This window comes from Typopeltis vanoorti, chromosome 19, assembly GCF_054136105.1.
Source record: "Typopeltis vanoorti isolate ZY-2024b chromosome 19, IOZ_Tvanoo_1.0, whole genome shotgun sequence".
In the NCBI taxonomy this organism is placed as follows: Eukaryota; Metazoa; Arthropoda; class Arachnida; order Uropygi; family Thelyphonidae; genus Typopeltis; species Typopeltis vanoorti.
In genome coordinates this window covers 93827162-93845599 of record NC_143567.1, presented here as the reverse complement: position 1 = coordinate 93845599, position 18438 = coordinate 93827162, and the positions used below count along the sequence as shown (strand labels likewise).

At 35.4% G+C, this 18438-nt stretch overlaps 1 protein-coding gene across 2 annotated transcripts in view; it reads right to left on the bottom strand.

Annotated features, from left to right (window-relative positions):
- Positions 1-18438, bottom strand: part of LOC150096359 (AP-1 complex-associated regulatory protein-like) — a 171339-nt gene that overhangs the window by 133076 nt on the left and 19825 nt on the right. For both annotated transcript variants that reach the window (XM_090409375.1, XM_090409376.1), the window contains exon 2: positions 5048-5081. The gene's annotated coding sequence lies outside the window, so the exon portion shown is untranslated. The remainder of the gene's footprint in view (positions 1-5047; positions 5082-18438) is intronic.

Here is an 18438-nt window from a genome sequence, read left to right as displayed (position 1 = left end):
AAGGAAGTGAGGGCTAGGTTTCTCTCTCATAGGGTGGTGTGTGATTGGAATGGATTGTCATCGGATGTGGTTTGTGCAAAGCAGTGTGAATGAATTCAAGAATAAGTATGATAGCTGGTGCATGTAGTATGTGGCCTCCCTCCATGAGTCCCTGACTTCCTGGAGGTCTCTTTTAATAATAATAATAATAACAGGGAACTAACTATATCATGTAAGTAAGGACAGAGTGATGAAATGAAAAATTACACTGCCTGGTCTACAAGAAGCGAGGAGTAGATTTTTCTTACGTGGAGTAGTGGACAAGCTGAATCCTTCAATACTAGAGGAGAAGGCGATGAATGCGCTGATACTGAATGATATGAAAGAAAAGTACAACATAATGAAATTTAAAAAAACATACTACACACACATCCAAGGAATCGTGGTCTTAAAGCAATAATAATAATTACAACAATAACAATTCAAATGGAAACAGAAAACTAAAAAATAGTGGCCAACAAAAACTGTATCTAATAATTGGTCCAAACTGACATCCATAAGCATGAATGTTGTTTAAGCTGAATAAAAACATGGTATTCCTAAGTTGCAAAAGTAACTATAATGACATTTAGTTAAAAATAAAAATTTAAGTAAAAAAAACCTGCTTTAATTTTTTTTTAAACTCTTAACTCATGTTCTCTTAAAACTCCAAATAAAGTCATCCTTGTTCTTGCTATTCTTCTAATAACAATGGCTTTTTAATCAATTAGTTCCCCTGAATACAACATACAACATTCACACATAATACTTAGCAATTCTATTAGTCTTAGCTGTCAGCTTGATGAATGTTTATACAACAAACATCTAAGTGAAAATGGGTTAAAACTCGATAAGTCTATTATACATGTGGATTCCCCCAATGGAGAGTGGCCCCTCCACTTCTAAAAATATTATTTTCCATACTGTCAGGAGACTTACTGCAGATCAGGTCTAAGCAAACAAAGTTATTATATAACACCTTAAAATCACTACCCATCTGTATACTCACTATCCTCAATGACAATGCATTTCATGCATCCACTATTTTCCATGCAAAAATTCCACTTCTTGTGCAACTTACAGTGCAGTTGCAAACAGGAGTAAGGTCCTTGCCCTTTCCTTTGTTTCATCCTTTAAAAAATCTCCTCTGTTTGATTACTCCTCGATAACATTTGTTTCATGATAAGTATGTTGTTGTTTTTTTCGACCAAAAAACTAATGTAATTAAAAAATAACTAACATTGGGTTTATGGGTCATAAAGATTTAATAAATCTACTAGTTTTGCCAATTAAGCTGGTGGCTTCATCTGGGTTGGGGTGGACATACAAATATGCAACAAGCATTAAATATGAATCGCTACATCACTAAAAAACACCGAATGTGTAGGAACCGTTACACAAGAATACAAGCACAACAGAAACATGTAGCGTGTGGATGCTGACACATGGTTAGTCATTGTTCAGCAGGTGCATCTGATAGTTTGCAGAAAAATTAGTCTGATGTTTAAAGATCTAATGAGTGACTTCCAAATGTCACACAAAATCATCCCTTGGTTTCTGTTTAAAGTACCTTGTGATTGGATTACCATTGACACCTCTTTGATATTGCAGGAGTTAAAGTTGTCTTCTATGTATGGCATGGAGCTCTTATTCCATTCAGTGTTGTGGTGAGTGTGGGAGAAATGGAATGCCAGGCCTCAGCTGTCTTCTCTGTTGTTATTGACATCTCCAATATGCTTCTTTTGTCTTATTTCTAAACTTCTCGATGTTTGCCCTATGTAATTAAGGCCACAAAAACATGAATAACGATATAAGATCTGATAATGTTGGAGTCTTGACAAGTAAGAGACTGATTTGGAGGAAAATTGTAGATAGGAAGTTAGTAATGATGTAATTTTTTCATGTAGTACTGTCATATCCTGTACACCCCTTGAGGGTACATGACAGGAATTTGATGATGATGATGATGAAACATGGAATATTGTAAACTCCAGGATGTTTGTTGAAAGGGTTGTAGACCTTGAGCGAGCATAACAGATTTTGTATCATCATAATGGGTTTGAAGGCCACTCTAATGTCATGAGATTTCAGAAGATCTGCAATTTTTACTGAAAGTTTGCCAATAAAAGGGATGGAAATTAAGGCTCTGTAATGAATGTCATGGATCTGTTGTGGAGACAGATTAGAGAGTAGTATTCTTTGTGCTATTTTTTTAAGGATATCCATTGCTGATCAATAGTTAGAGAATATAATGTAATTCTTCTGTTAGTTTTCCTTCATCTCTTATAAGAGAGATCACCCTCTCTCTTTTTCAGTACAATACCTAATTTTTGTGAAATACGTGCAATGAGGAGAAATGTAGATAACGACCTGTATGAGTTGGCTTATGGTACACACCAAGAGAAATGCCTCCATCTGCTTTTTTTGTAATTAGAACATCTGGAAAAGGTAATTTTCCAGTTCTAAAGTGAATTTGATTTTATGGTGGAAGGAGTGAATAGATGCCAGAAAATCGTGCAATTCAGTCACACTGTCTTTCCATATTATGAATATGTCGTTTGCATATCTCCACCAAATTGATTTCAATTTTTGTTTAGAATTTGTAGATAACAAGACATCTTTTTTGAACTTTTCCATGAATAAGTCCACACAAGGAAGAGATATAGGGCTTCCCATTGCAAGGCTTAAAAGTTGTTTGTAGATTTTCCCATTCCATTGGAAAACATTTGAGTTAAGACAGTGTTTAGAGAGGTGAAAGATGTCATGAGGGAATAGATTATCTATAAGTACCATAACTTCGTCCACAGGAACATTTGTGAATAACGATACAATATCCAGACTAGCAAAGTCCATTGGTGAGATAGAAATTTCTCGTAGTTTTTTTACAAAGTGTTGCATATTTTTGATGTAGGCATCCATGTGTCTGATGTGCTCCTTTAGAAGATTAACAAGAGATGTTTTGATAACAAATAAGTAGGCAAGCTAATACCATCTACAATCGGTCGAAGAGGATTAGTCTTGTGTACTTTGGGCATTCCATATAAACAGGGAGTTAAGGGATGCATGGATTTCAATTTTTTTTAAGATCCATAAAAGGTTATTGGTTTCTACATGGTTTGTCCAAGTAGGGTCATAATCTAATGGAGAGTAAGTAGAGGTGTCAGAAAGTAAAATTGAAATTTTGGACATATAATCAGTCATATTCAAGATCACAGTTGAATTGCCTTTATCAGCTTTAAGTGCTATAATATCTTTATTCTTCTTTAAATTCGAAGTGCTCTTTTTTTTTTTTTTTCTAAGGAGTTGATATTCTTTTTAGGAGGACAAGAAGATGAGAGAAAAATCGCAAACTTTAATCTAATCATTTGCAACAGGTTCAACTAGAAAGTAAAGGGCCTTTTCTGCATTGCACATAATATCTATTTTAGAAATGTGTTCTGGAGTGACTGCAAAACTGAATTATTTCTTTAAAATTTAATAATAAGTCAAGTTGTGATCTGAAAAGTTAAAAAATACCTTATCATCGGGTAGAGTAGCTCTCAATTTTAAAATCTTCTCATATAAAATGTTAAATTTATTTATTAAATCTTTATAACCCATAAACCCAGTGATAGTTATTTTTTTAATAACATATGTTTCAATTATGTCATCTTCCTCTTTACCAAACTTTGTAAATTACATCTCCCCAATTTGTACCATAAATTATACATACCGTTGAATACAGTACATTCATGGTACCCCAAGCCCAAGAAGGCTGGTTCAGATCTGAGCCAATGGCTATTCCACAAAGTAACAGCTTTACTAACAATACTAGTGAAGCTGGCAATAGCCATATATATATATATTTATATAAATATATATATATATATATATATATATATATATATATATATACACAGGGTGTTCGGGATAAATTTGACATATTTATAATTAATTATATTTTTCCGTAAGTTACATGTATTAACACACACTTCTCTTCATTTAAAAGTTTGGACCCTTCTTCATTCATATACAAGATGTCAGAAAGGATGGATAGCTGGAACCCACCTGAATCATGGAAGAGAATAACTTGTATCATGATGATTCGTGCCCGCCATCAAAATAAGGATATTACGACTGCTGCCCAATGCTCCCTGAATACAGTAAAAACAATCAGGCATGAACTAGAGACTTGCAATGGTGACTACGAGGATGTAGCAAGAAGAAAGATCCCTAGCAGACGATCTGATTGCGTTCGTACAGCAGAATTCCTCGCAAATCTGCAGGAACAGGTGTTGAAGAACCCTGGCATTGGAATTCGGGCTTTGTTCGTGGAGTTGCTAACTGTAGTCAAGCCCTGGATAACAAGGGTAGCCAATGGTAGGCCGTATGTATGGCAGCAGGATTCGGCCCCTTGCCACACCTCTGGGAAAAGTCCAAAATGGTTGTCTGAAAATTTCTACGACTTCACCAGTCCAAATGTTTGGCCTCCAAACTCCCCAGACCTTAACCCCATGGATTATTTTGTATGGGGCGCAGTTGAAAAAGACACCAATCGCACTTCCAGTAATACAAAAGCCCAGTTAATGGATAAAATTAAAACAGTTTTTGCGGCCCTTCCCAGGGAGACTGTAGCATCAGCTTGTTCGAGGTTCCGAAGCAGAATTGAAGCTGTGATCGATGCTAATGGTGGTTATTTTGAGTAAATCTTGTTGATAGTATTGTAATTAACTCTGCCTGTAATGTTTTTTTGTCAATTCATTAAATTTAATAGATACAAAGAAGATTTTCTTTTTCCTTACGAAACTGTCAAATTTATCCCGAACACCCTGTATATATATATATATATATATATATATATGATTTTTGAAACAGAAGAAAATAAGCATAATTTTAAAACATATAGATGTGTGTGTGTGTATATATATATAAATATATATATATAAAAATCAATATATATATATATTGATTTTTGTAACAAAAGAAAATAAGCATAATTTTAAAACATGTTTAACAACAAAGAATGAATTATTGATGAAAAGTGGCTTACCTTTTGCTTTACACAGTTCATCCAGCATGAAATCCTATTAGGAGAAATTTATGAAATTATAAATTAATGTGAAGATATTGAATTTACTGTTCAATGTTTTTCATATTTATTTTCACAATGAAATCATTTCATTTATATACATACAGTAAGCTCCGAAGTTACACGGTAGGTGTGACCAATAAAAAGCGAGTAAGTCGAATTCCGTAACTTGGTATAATTTTGCATGTAATTTATATATGCAAACATACAACATATTAGTTAACTGGGACCAAAGGTTTACAAAAACACCTATATTTTTTAAGAAATACTGTATAATCATAATTGTAGTTTTTCATACATAAAAAAAAGAAAGTTATTTCGATGTCGATGGTTTCCTAAAATCTAATAGACTGTTCATATTTGGTCTTTATATACTGTAATAAACACAAAAACGTATTCTGATTATAAGACCATTGGTTTAATACACATATGTACAAGAATGCCGACTAGTTTCATTAGCATACTGTCTAGCTTTGTCAAGACTAAAAATAATACAGAAACTAATATATAAAATAATATAGAAAGAATACAGAACCATTTACAACGGTTAGGCAACCAAATTTGACAGCTCACGTGACAATGGGTGCATGTAGCGAGATGCTTCAGTCATTATTGTGAATACGCGTTACATAGTTTTTAGTGTACTGTAGTTCCACTATACATAATGAATTAATTAGATTTTTCCATGTATCTTTCAATACTGCTCCTTGATTTCTGTTCAGGTTATTTCCTGATCGTAGTACCACTGCTACTTCTTTGAATATTCAGCATCTGTAATCATCCTCTATATATGGTATTGAGCTGTTTTTCCAATCTATTGCAAGGTTAGAAGTTGAGAAGTGATGCGCCAAACCTATATATAAAAAACCAACAGATACTGGACGGTATCTGCATTTTACTTCCAATCATCATCATCATACACAAAAATACAGCATCATCTATATGTTATGAAATAGAGCCCAAAACATAGTCACAGACGAAGAAGATGTATGAACAGAACTTTCTCAAATATCGAAATCACTATCTCAAAATGGTTATCCTCCAAACATAATCAACAAATTGCTTTATAAAAATAACCTCCAACAACAAAAGATAGCTACTCGGTATGTTTCATCTGTAGTCATCCCCTATGTTGGTTCAGTCTCTGCTAAAATAGCTGGAATTTTGAAGCCTTACAACATCAGAGTTGTGTTTAAACCGACTACAACCATTAGACAATTTTTTAAGATCCCCTAAAGACAGCATTCTATTTTTCAAATATGCAGGTGTTCATAGAATACCATGCACTTGTGGACATTCCATGTATCTTTCAATACTACATAGGCCAAACTTCAAGAAGCCTGGAAATCAGACAGAAGGAACACGTTGGAGATGCAAATCACAACAGAATGGATACCTCAGGTTTGGCGCATCACTTCTCAACTTCTAACCATGCAATAGATTGGAAAAACAGCTCAATACCATATATAGAGGATGATTACAGATGGCGAATATTCAAAGAAGCAGCAGTGGTCCTACGAACAGGAAATAACCTGAACAGAAATCAAGGAGCAGTATTGAAAGATACATGGAAAAATCTGATTAATTCATTAAGTATAGCGGAACTACAGTACGCTAAAAACTATGTAACATGTATTCACAATAATGACTGAAGCATCTCGCTACATGCACACATTGTCACACGAGCTGTCAAATTTGGTTGCCTAATTGTTGTAAACGGTTCTGTATTCTTTCATTTTTTTGCATTTATTATTTTTTTCACCTTTTTTAGTCTTGACAAAGCTAGACAGTATGCTGGCGAAACTAGTCGGCGTTCTTGTACATGTGTATTAAACCATGGTCTTATAATCAGAATAAGTTTATGTGTTTAAAATTTAATAGATTCGTCTGACAGCATAATGCCTTTTTCTTGTCATGCAAAATTTCTTCATAGGAAGCCAATGATTTTTTTATTCCTTGCCTTGTGGCTACAATTCGTTCCTCGTTAGAATCTATGTCCTCCAAAATCTGTAAACCTTTCTTAATTAAGCTGAGACCTTCTGTTAATTTTGCAATTGTCATGTGCTTTTCTGGTAGAACTGGATCTGAGGTTTCATTCTCTTCAGTAGCGTTTTGCTCACTCATCTCTATGAGCTCGTCGATTGTAAGCTCTTTGTTATGCACGTCTAACAGCTCGGTGACATCTTCATTGTCGACTTCTAAATCTAATTGCCTGGCAAGGTTGACAACTTCTTCTATTGCCTCAGCAACTTGATTAATTTCTGGCAACATTTCAGTTTCGCATTTAAAAAAGGATGGACAAAGTTTTTTCCACACACCAATCAAGGTTTTTTTGGGAAATTTCACCCCAAGAATCTGCAATAATCTTTACAGCATCTAAAACATTAAACTGTTTCCAAAACACTTTAACAAACAGTTGCTCATTTTGCCTCATAGCTTCATTCAGACTTGCAAACAAACGCCGTGAGTAGTATTCTTTGAATGTTTTGATAACACCTTGGTCCATCGGTTGAAGTAAGCTGGTTGAATTTGGAGACAAGAAAACAACTTTTACAACTTTAAACAGAATTTTTTTTTAAACTGGTAATAATGTTAAACTTCAGGTATGAAGTGGTGACCAAACCAGTCTTCAAAAATAGAAGCTGTCACCCAAGCTTTAGAATTTGACTTCCAAATCACTAGCAAGCCAGCTTTAGATGTTTTTTAGAGCTCTTGGATTTTCGGAGCGATAAATTAAGAGAGGTTTTAACTTGCAGTCACCAGCTGCATTTCCACCAAGCATTACTGTCAACCGGTCTTTGGAAGCCTTAAAGCCAGGAAACATTTTTTCTTCACGTGTAATGAAAGTTCTCTAAGGCATCTTTTTCCAGAACAAGCCGGTCTCGTCTACATTAAATATGGTTTGACTGCTATAGCTACCTTCCTCAATGATAGCCTTAAGCGTCTCAGGAAAAGAAAACGCAGCCTCTTTATCAGCACTTGCCACCTCTCCACTCTCCGCGATACTGTGCCAGATACAGTGATTTTTAATTGGTTGAACCAACCGATTACTCGCCACAAAATTTTCTTCTTTGGCCGCTTCTCCAGCTTCTACTTTTAGCCTCTCAAAAATCAGCTTGGCTTGGCTACATATTGTCATTTGAAACCCCAACTCAACATCACCAGAGTTAAAGATCAGTATTATCAACATAAGAAGCCTAAATGGCAAAGAAATGGAGCTAGCTGAGGAATTAGATAAGTACCAGATTGACATAATAGGGGTGACTGAAACAAAAAAGACCAAAACTGGTGAGATCTTTCTGAGCAATAAATACAAAATGTTATATTCAGGCAATGACAATCGAGCAAAAGAAGGAGTAGCCATAGTATTCAACACAAAATACGAGGCTAATCTTCTTGAATGGCAATCAGTCTCAAGTAGAGTAATGTGGGCAAATATGAGAACGGGAAACTGGACAATGAGACTTATTTGTGCCTATGGTCCCACAGAAGGTTCTACTAAGGTAGAAGTGGAGGAATTTTTTGAGGCTTTAGAAAAAGCAACTGACACAATGAAAAATGAAAAGTTGGTCCTTGTGGGGATCTAAATAGCAGAGTAGGAAATGATTGTGAGACATACAAAAATATTTTGGGAAAATTTGGAGAAAAGAGCAAAGCTAATAATAATGGCAAATATCTGTTGGATTTCTGTTCCGGACACGGACTGGTTATTACTAACACCATGTTCCAACATAAAAATGTGCACAAATTTACATGGGGAGAAGAGGCTAGGAATAAGAAAAGTCTCATTGACTATGTTATTGTTGATAGTGATGTTTTCTCCCTGGTGCAGGACACCAGAGTGTACAGAGGATTTGAAATTGGAAGTGATCATTATTTAGTCTTGAGCAGGATAAAAATGAATTTCATATTGAAAAGAATAACATGAAAGAAAGTTTTAAAGCGAATAAAAGTTGAGCAGCTCTCAGATGTGAACTGTAGACTAAAATACACAAAGATTTGTGTATTTTAGTCTAATTTATTGAAGAAAAAATGAAAGAGTTTGGGAACAGGAATCAAACCTTGGAGATTCAGTGGCAAACTCTGAAGAAAAAAACATTGATTGATTCCGCCAGAGAGGCATGTAGTGAGGTTGTCTGTAAGGATAAAAAAATCAGAACTCCCTGGTGGACACAGGAGGTTAAAGAGGCAGTGAAGGAAAAGAAGAAAGCATATCAAAAGTTCCTGTCAAATAAGTCAGATAGTGCTCTTAGAGAATATAGAGACAAATGCAAGAATGCTAAACACTGTGTAAAACTAGCTAAACAAAAGTCATGGGAGGACTTTGGCAAGAATATAGAAAATAAATATCAAGAAGGTGGCAAAATATTCTGGAGATTGTTACAGAAGCTTAGGAATGGAGGAAAGAGTGCTGTAAAAGGAATTAGAGATGATAAAGGTGACATGAAAACAGGAGAAAAAGATATCCTTCAAGTATGGAGTAATTACTTTGAAAAACTGCTAAATGAAACAAGCAGTGATGACAGCACAGTGGTAAAAAACACTGACCAGGCATGCAGTCACGAATACATATCCATACTTAAAGTAGAAAAAACCATCAAAGGCTTGAAATGTGGAAAGGCAGAAGGAGTAGATGATATTCGACCAGAAATGCTGAAGTATGGTGGTATAAGAGTCTTACAGTGGCTGCACTGCATAGTTCAGAAAGCCTGGACAGAGGGATGAATTCCCGATGATTGGAGTAGAGCTCTCATAGTACCCATATATAAAAAGGGAAATAAAACTGAATGTGAGAATTACAGAGGTATTTCCCTACTGAGTGTTCCTGGCAAGATCTATGCAAGTATACTTGAGAAACGGCTGAGAAGAATTGCAGAAGAAAAGCTTGATGAAGAACAAGCTGGATTCATGCCAAATAGAGGCTGTCAGGATCAGATCTTCACTTTATGACAAATAGTCGAGAAAGCATGGGAATATAACAAAGATCTGTATTTAAGTTTCGATTTGGAAAAGGAATATGACAAGGTGCCAAGACAGAAGCTATTCAATGCACTGCAGTTATATGGTGTCAATGGGGCTTTATATCAAGCAATATTTAGTCTTTATTTGAGTTGTAAGTCAGTAGTTAGAATTGAAGGAAGTACAGGAAGATGGTTTAATGTTAAATCTGGTGTGAGACAATAATGTACATTATCCCCTCTGTTATTTATTATCTATATGGATCACATTATGAAGGAAAGTGGTATTAAACATGATATCAAAATTGGGGATGTTAATGTCAGCGCTTTGCTTTATGTTGATGATGTTATACTTCTAAATAAATCTGCTACAAGTCTGCAAGATTCTCTGACTAAATTGAATAGCTGTTGTAAAAAGACAAAGACAATGAAAATAGGCAGAATCATTGAAAATGTCAACTGTGTTGTGAATGGAGAACCTGTGGAACAAGTAAAACATTTCAGCTATTTAGGCACGATTTTTACTGAAGATGGTAAAATAAATATAGAAATAGACAACAGAATCAGCAAAGCTGGTATGGTGGGAAGTCAATTGAATAAATTCATATGGAATAAGAGAGAAATTAGTCGGAACACTAAATTAGCTGTATACAAGACAGTGTTCAAACCAGTTTTAACTTATGGATCTGAGAGCTGGGTCAGAAGTAAAACACTTGATCAAAGACTAGAGACCACAGATATGAGAGTCCTGAGAAAGATTATAGGCGTGAACAGATGGCATTAATGGCAATATTATATTAAAAACGAGGATATTAAGAAAGAACTTGACATTGTCAGCATCCAGGAATGCATTAGCAGAGCTAATCTCGGGTGGTATGGTCACTTAAACAGAATGGGCGAGGAAAGATTAGCAAAACAAGTGTTCTCTGCAAGGTTGGCAGCAAAACGACCCAGAGGAAGACCAAGATATAGGTGGATTGATATGGTACAAAGTGCCTTAGACGATAGAAATATAAGATCTGATAATGAGAAGCCAAAAGGCTATTTTTTTCTGGCGAGGTTGATATAAGTTAAGGGGATAAAAATCCCTTCTTGTTTTATCAGCCAGTAAGCGAAACTAAGATCGAACAACTACGATCTGTAACGTTTCATGCCGACGAACTGTCAGCGTATCCAAGCATAAGTGACCACTTGGTAGTGCCACACCACGGCAACTCGTTGCAAAGGTGAAGCAAGCTTCCTCACTGTTCTTGATATTTTCTCATAATGTAAAACACAGCTCTTAAGAGATGTAGTACTATTTTACATTATGAGGAGAGGTCACTACCCAGACCGGTTTCAACCTTTTTTTTTGAGGTCTCATCAGTGAGTAGCTAGACCTACTTCACTTTGCAACGAGTTGCCGTGGTGTGGCACTACCAAGTGGTCACTTACGCTTGGATACGCTGACAGTTCGTCGGCATGAAACGTTACAGATCGTAGTTGTTAGATCTTAGTTTCGCTTACTGGCTGATAAAACAAGAAGGGATTTTTATCCCCTTAACTTATAAGATCTGATAATGTTGGAGTCTTGACAAGTAACAGACTAATTTGGAGGAAAATTGTAGATAGGAAATTAAAAATGATGTAATTTTTTTCAAGTAGTACTATCATATCCTGTACATCCCTTGAGGGTACATGGCAGGAATTTGATGATGATGATGACTTGATTATCACACCATAATTTAAGCATCATTTCCATCTCACCAATAATCCCATGCCGTTTACGAATTATGCTTGAATTCAATGATTTGGCATTTTTCACAGCAGTGAGAATTCTTTCTTTATCTTTTATGATTGTTCTTACTGTGGATTCCTGTAGATCAAACTTCTTTGCTAGCTCACAAATTTTCATTCCGCCTTCAAAATTGGCTTTGTTTCCAAAGTCAATGTTTTTCTTTTCCTGCTAGCTATAGAAGAATCAGACTTGCTTCTTTTGGATGACATTATTATTTTTTATGTGATAAAATTTTTATCAAGAACATAACATTAAACAATCGCAAGGTTTGTAGACTATAAAAATCGTGTATGAATGGAGACCGTGCGAAACACGTCAGTGCTTATTCACAGCATGTGCGACATTGGCAAATGCAGCCAGCGCCGGAAAGGTACGACAAGTGGCGAGGCGTGAAGTGGGACGGGAATACGTACATATAAGAAACCGCATAACTCCGGATTCACACGTCGGGGTAGCGTAAGTTGGGGTATTACTGTATATAACAAAATTGGCAAAATTATTGGCATAATTTTGTTCCAATAAATCAATAGAAGTTCCAAAAATTGATTAGTGGTGCTATATCATTTTTATATTTCTATTGTGTAAGAATCATTTCAAGAAGGTGAAGTCAACAAATAATATGTGAAGAAAGAACAGTAAAAACAACATTGATTTTTTGGAAAATATAATTTGTTATATCAATTTTTGTTACCAGAATGGCCCTTTATTATTACATATTCATTTGTGTTTTCTTAAAGTTAAAAAAAATTGTTTAAACAATTTTTTTTATTACATAAAAAATATCATAATATAATATTACATAAAATAAATTATTTTATGTAATAAAAAATCAGAATATTTTTATTACAAAAAATATTCTGTTTTTTTTTTAGTCTGCAGCTACTTGCAAGCTGGAAAAATCTACTCACCACAGGTGAGTGTATTTTGTCGAGCACTGTGTGTGTGTGTGTGTGCACACGCAAACATGCACACACACACACACATATATTCATACTAAGTGGGTAAGGTTTTAAGAACTTTTTAATTCGCTTGGTGAAATATATTTTGAAAAGTTTAAAGTTATGGTTATTGGAGAAAACTGATGCACAGAAGATGTTCAGAGAACAGACAAAAAAAAAAGATGGAAAAGAAGTTAAGTTTGAAGTTGGAAAATAGAAGGATGTTAACTACTCACAGTTCAAAGGTTAAGAATAGGGTCTCAAGATAAAATCAGCCCTCAGTAAACATACTATACATTGCAGGTATCTATGGGCCCTGCCTAAAGATCACAATTTTCAAATTTTACCCATGCAAGGTTGCAAACTTGGTTGGAAAGCTAACTAAGGGTTAGAAAAAATGTAATAATGCCTATCTAAGACCAAACATTTTGCATTTTTTTGAGCTTGTATACCTCTGATATAATTAGACAGCTGCTGAAGGTGTCTAATTATATCAGGAAAATCAATGATGAAGACGAGTAAAGTTAAAAAGAATGGAGGGCACAGAGGATGTAATGAGATTATTAATGAGCACTTTCTCAGTATATTTCATAGTGTCATGAATAGTGCTATGTCATTCTAGTAGTGTGGCCTGTTTCCATAAAAGTACTTTTGGGTATTCAATCAACATTCCTACTGCAAAAGGATATCTTCTAGTTGGAGGAAATATTAGATGATCATCACTTGGTGAAATACTACCACCGTTTACATTTTAGAAAATTATGGAGACAACTACCATGTTTAAGTAAAACTTTAGTTTAATATAAACTAAAATCAACTTGACATTTCGATCTTTATATCAAGATCATTGTCTGGAGCATATACACTATATACAGAGAAACAAGCTGCACTACAATCTACATGGTTTGCTAAAGTTACTGAGCAACCATTACAACAATTATTGGCATGACCTCTGGTGGAAAAAAAAAAAAATCTTGATTATATCAATGCTAGAGTCCTATTATTATTATTATCTATTGGTTACAAAATTACATTGGGCTGGAGAGCAACATGTTTATATATATACATATTAAAAACATGATTATACATATAAATTTCAACCAATTGGTATGGAATGGTTTCTAATACTAGCTGAAGGTTGCTTAAGGTTCTAAAGTAGTATGCTGAATACAAAGTATTAAGTAGGCTGAATATGTGCCATCCAGATTCTTGGAATTTTCATGCTATTGTTATTAATGATATTAGGGTGGTTGATCAGAATTTCGCAGGCTTCTTTAAATTTTCTTTCATACCAGGTTTTTGTATGGTGTAGAGAGCGGGTACTTTTCCAATCAATTTGGTGTAAGGTGTTAAGAGCATGGTCTGAGAGGTCTGCTTCACCAAAATTGTTATATTTAATGTGTCTTTTGTGTTCTTTTTTCCTTATAGGGATTGTACGTCCAGTTTCACCAATATAAGGTAAGTTACAGGTGCAGTAGATGCAGTAAACTCCAGGATGTGCCAATGGGAGGAGAGGATCCTTAGAGGAGTTGAATATGTTCTTTAATTTTGAAGGTGGTTTAAAGGTGGCATTGAGATTATAATGGTGTAGGATTCTGTTGATTTTTTCTGATAACTTTAACGTATGGGATGGCTATGATTTTATTGTAATCTAAATTCTTTTTTGATGAAGTTTGATGAAGGATTTTATTAATAGTATTTTTGTTGTAGCCATTATTTATAAATGTGTTACTAATAATTTTTAATTCTTGTTTAAGAGCTTGCTGATTAGAGCAAATTGTTGTAGCTCTGTTTTTAAGGGTGTTAATGACTCCATATTTTTATGATGGGTGGTGGTGGTGGTATGATTTAGCATGTATGTATTGGCCAATATGTGTCTGTTTGCAGTAGACAGTGAAGGATATATAAATTGCCTGAAGGAAGACATGTGACCAGTGTATCTAGGAATGAGAGTGAGTTCTGATTTTCAATTTCGATGGTAAATTGTATGTGTTCATGTTGTTTGTTCAGGTGGCTAAGGAATGTGTCTAATATTTGTCGCCCGTGTGGCCAGATAACGAAAACATCGTCAACAGAATCTTACACCATTATAATCTCAATGCCACGTACAAAATTAAAGAACATATTCAACTCCTCTAAGGATCCTCTCCTCCAATTGGCACTCCTGGAGTTTACTGCATCTACTGCACCTGTAACTTACCTTATATTGGTGAAACTGGACGTACAATCCCTATAAGGAAAAAAGAACACAAAAGACACATTAAATATAACAATTTTGGTGAAGCAGGCCTCTCAGACCATGCTCTCAACACCTTACACCAAATTGATTGGAAAAGTACCCGCTCTCTACACCATACAAAAACCTGGTATGAAAGAAAATTTAAAGAAGCCTGCGAAATTCTGATTAACCATCCTAATATCAATAATAATGATAGCATGAAAATTCCAAGAATCTGGATGTCACATACTCAGCCTACTTAATACTTAGTACCCAGCATACTACTTTAGGACCTTGAGCAACCTTCAGCTAGTATTAGAAACCATTCCATACCAATTGGTTGAAATTTATATGTATAATCATGTTTTTAATATATATATATATATATATATAAACATGTTGCTCTCCAGCCCAATGTAATTTTGTAACCAATAGATAATAATAATAATAGGACTCTAGCATTGATATAGTCAAGGTTTTTTTTTTTTTTTCACCAGAGGTCATGCCAATAATTGTTGTAACGGTTGGTCAGTAACTTTAGCAAACCATGTAGATTGTAGTGCAGCTTGTTTCTCTGTATATAGTGTATATGCTCGAGATGATCTTGATATAAAGATTGAAACGTCGAGTGTTGATTTTGGTTTATATTAAACTAAAGTTTTACTCAAACACAGTAGTTGTCTTCATAATTTCCCAAAATGTATTCTCATCACCGTGTAAGCCTAAAAGAAAGGACTACCACCATTTATTGGAGGCTTGAAGTGGCAATTACACATGCTCCCCCCCCCTGGCTCATACCAAATAGATGAAAATTTTCCTCCCTTTTGAGGATACAGCAATAATATGATGCCTACAGGCCAGTTATAGTACAGGAAAAAAACTTGTCAGTAATGAGTCACGAAACTTCCCGGTCAGGTAGCATATAATCCCACTGTCACATAGCTAAGTCATGCCTGGGAGAGAAGTGGGGGGGGGGGGGGGAGAGAGTCTGACTAGTGGTATGTGGGAGACACTATCAAGGCCACATTTTTTACAAGGAGACTGGTTGCTCTTGGTACCAGGTCCAAGAGTCTATCTCTTCTCACTGCAGTCATTATTGCCCTTTTCACCCATTTCCTAATCAAAATGCAGTGCACAATGAACAAACAATGATAATTCAATTGTGATTAAAACAAACCTCCCTCAAACCTAATTTCAACAAAAATAACCATAAATATTTTTTATGGTTTTAGAACATTTTCTGGCAGAGAATGTTCTAAATTCCAAATTTAGAACATTCATCAAAATGTGATATAGCATTTATCTGCTACTTACCACTCTCCAAATTCCAAAACCACTCTGACCTCTTCACCTTCTTATCCTTAAGCTCAACTTCCTGCATCCCATCTATTTAAATAGCAAGGTCATCTTCGTAGTTGACCTTCATGTTTGTAACTCCAACTGGCTTCCTTTTACCAATTCTACTGACCAAGCTAGATGAGATGCAGAAGTACCTGTTATAAGCAATAACTTAATGCAAATTATACATTTAACAACTTAATACCTGATAACCCTCTTTACTCTCCCATTACCCTTGGTATTTTCTTAACAGTTCTCCTTCAGGTATGCCATAGAAGTCACTCCTCCTCCTCCGGGTAAATCAGACTACAATCTTGTGAAAGTTTTCTCTGTCACAGAATGCCCTCCTTTTAGCCATTCCCAACCTTGAGTCTTTGGGCACTATAAAGATGCCAAACAGACCTACCTCCAAACTTCTATTTTCTTTCCATAGTTAAACTGCTGCTTCCACCCTTCTGATCCAAAACAAATGCATGGAACTGAAGAAAGTCACAGGCACAAAAGCCTTCATTCCTCATTCTATTCAAAATTCTCATCCCACTTTCCAACCCACAGTTTAAATATTGTACCAAGGCAGTTCAAGAAAAATCAGCATACCACAGGCAACAAGAACTCCAGCTTCATACTTAGCATACAATAAATACAAAACAATCAGCAAATCCAAATCAGACTTTTGTAAGAGCCAAAAGCAGATGAATCACTTCCTGTCCAAAAGTCATGGCATCTGATCTGGAGGAAGACTTTTTTGATGTCTTTGCTTTTGGGAAAAAACAGAGGAGGTGTAGTCTGTTTCTAGTATATAGGATGTGATGTGCCTTGGGGTCATTTATGCAGAGGAAAGAGTGATATCAGCAGGTCAGCTTTTCTTTTTTTCTTTAGATGAGTACCAGTAATGCCATCTGGATATGGAATAGAAATGGGAGTGCAAAAGTCATCAGAAGCAACTTCTGCTTAGCTGCACTTCCACCCTCCCTCTCATTCATATGATATTACATATGAATTACATCTGACCTAAAATCAAAGTTGTTTTCCCTCTATAATGTGACATCATTCTTCTCTTCCAACTCCTGCATGGATGACTAAGGCAAATTACCTTGTATAATACCAGAAACAAAGCACCATATGTTTCCTGTAGCTTTTTTTGTAAAAAAAAAAAAAAAAAAAAAAAGGAAAATATTAAACAACTTAGATACCATAAAGTTTCTGGTTTAGGTAACATCACCTCAGCTGTACTCGAAAACTGTGTTTTAGAATTACCACCTGTCCTATATCATACTCAGCTGGCACTCATCTCTGTGCATGCAAGCAAGCATAAATCCAACCTGTTCCAAAAGAGGAAAGTCTGCCATCCTGATTGCCATCACCTGAATGAGTGGTGGTGGTGATTGCCATCACCACCACCACCATCTCCAAAATAATGGAGCAAGTCATCACCATCCATTTTATAATTACCACCTGTCCTATATCATACTCTACAATCTTTATACTCAGCTGGCACTCATCTCTGTGCATGCAAGCAAGCATAAATCCAACCTGTTCCAAAAGAGGAAAGTCTGCCATCCTGATTGCATCACCTGAATCCTCTCCAAAATAATGGAGCAAGTCATCACCATCCAACTTTTCCACTAACCAGAGGCTATCAGTTAATCAATAACTACCAGTATGGATTCTGCCACTCCAAATCCGCAGCTGACCTCTAGCCTATATCATCCACCACTAGATACATGCCATGAAAAGATTTGAGAAAATATGAGCTGTTGCTTTTGACATTTCTAGAGCATTTAATTGTACTGCACAGAGGCCTACTCAGTAAACTGCCATTCTTTAGTCCAACTTTCACTATCTATAACTGGGAAACTAGTTTTTTCATGCACTGTGCATCACAGTGGATGACTTCTCTTATGCAAAGCCCCACTTCAAGGTTCTATTCTACCACTTGTCCTCCATCTCCTATATATAAATGATCTACTCTTAATCACTTATAATCAACTATAACTCTGCTTATGACAGCACTTTCTATTCAATGTCATTCACAACACATCATGCAGTGAAAAACATCCCAAGCTTCAAGATCATCTGCAACCAGTGCCTTAAACATTGATCTCTGTACTATTCTTCAGCGG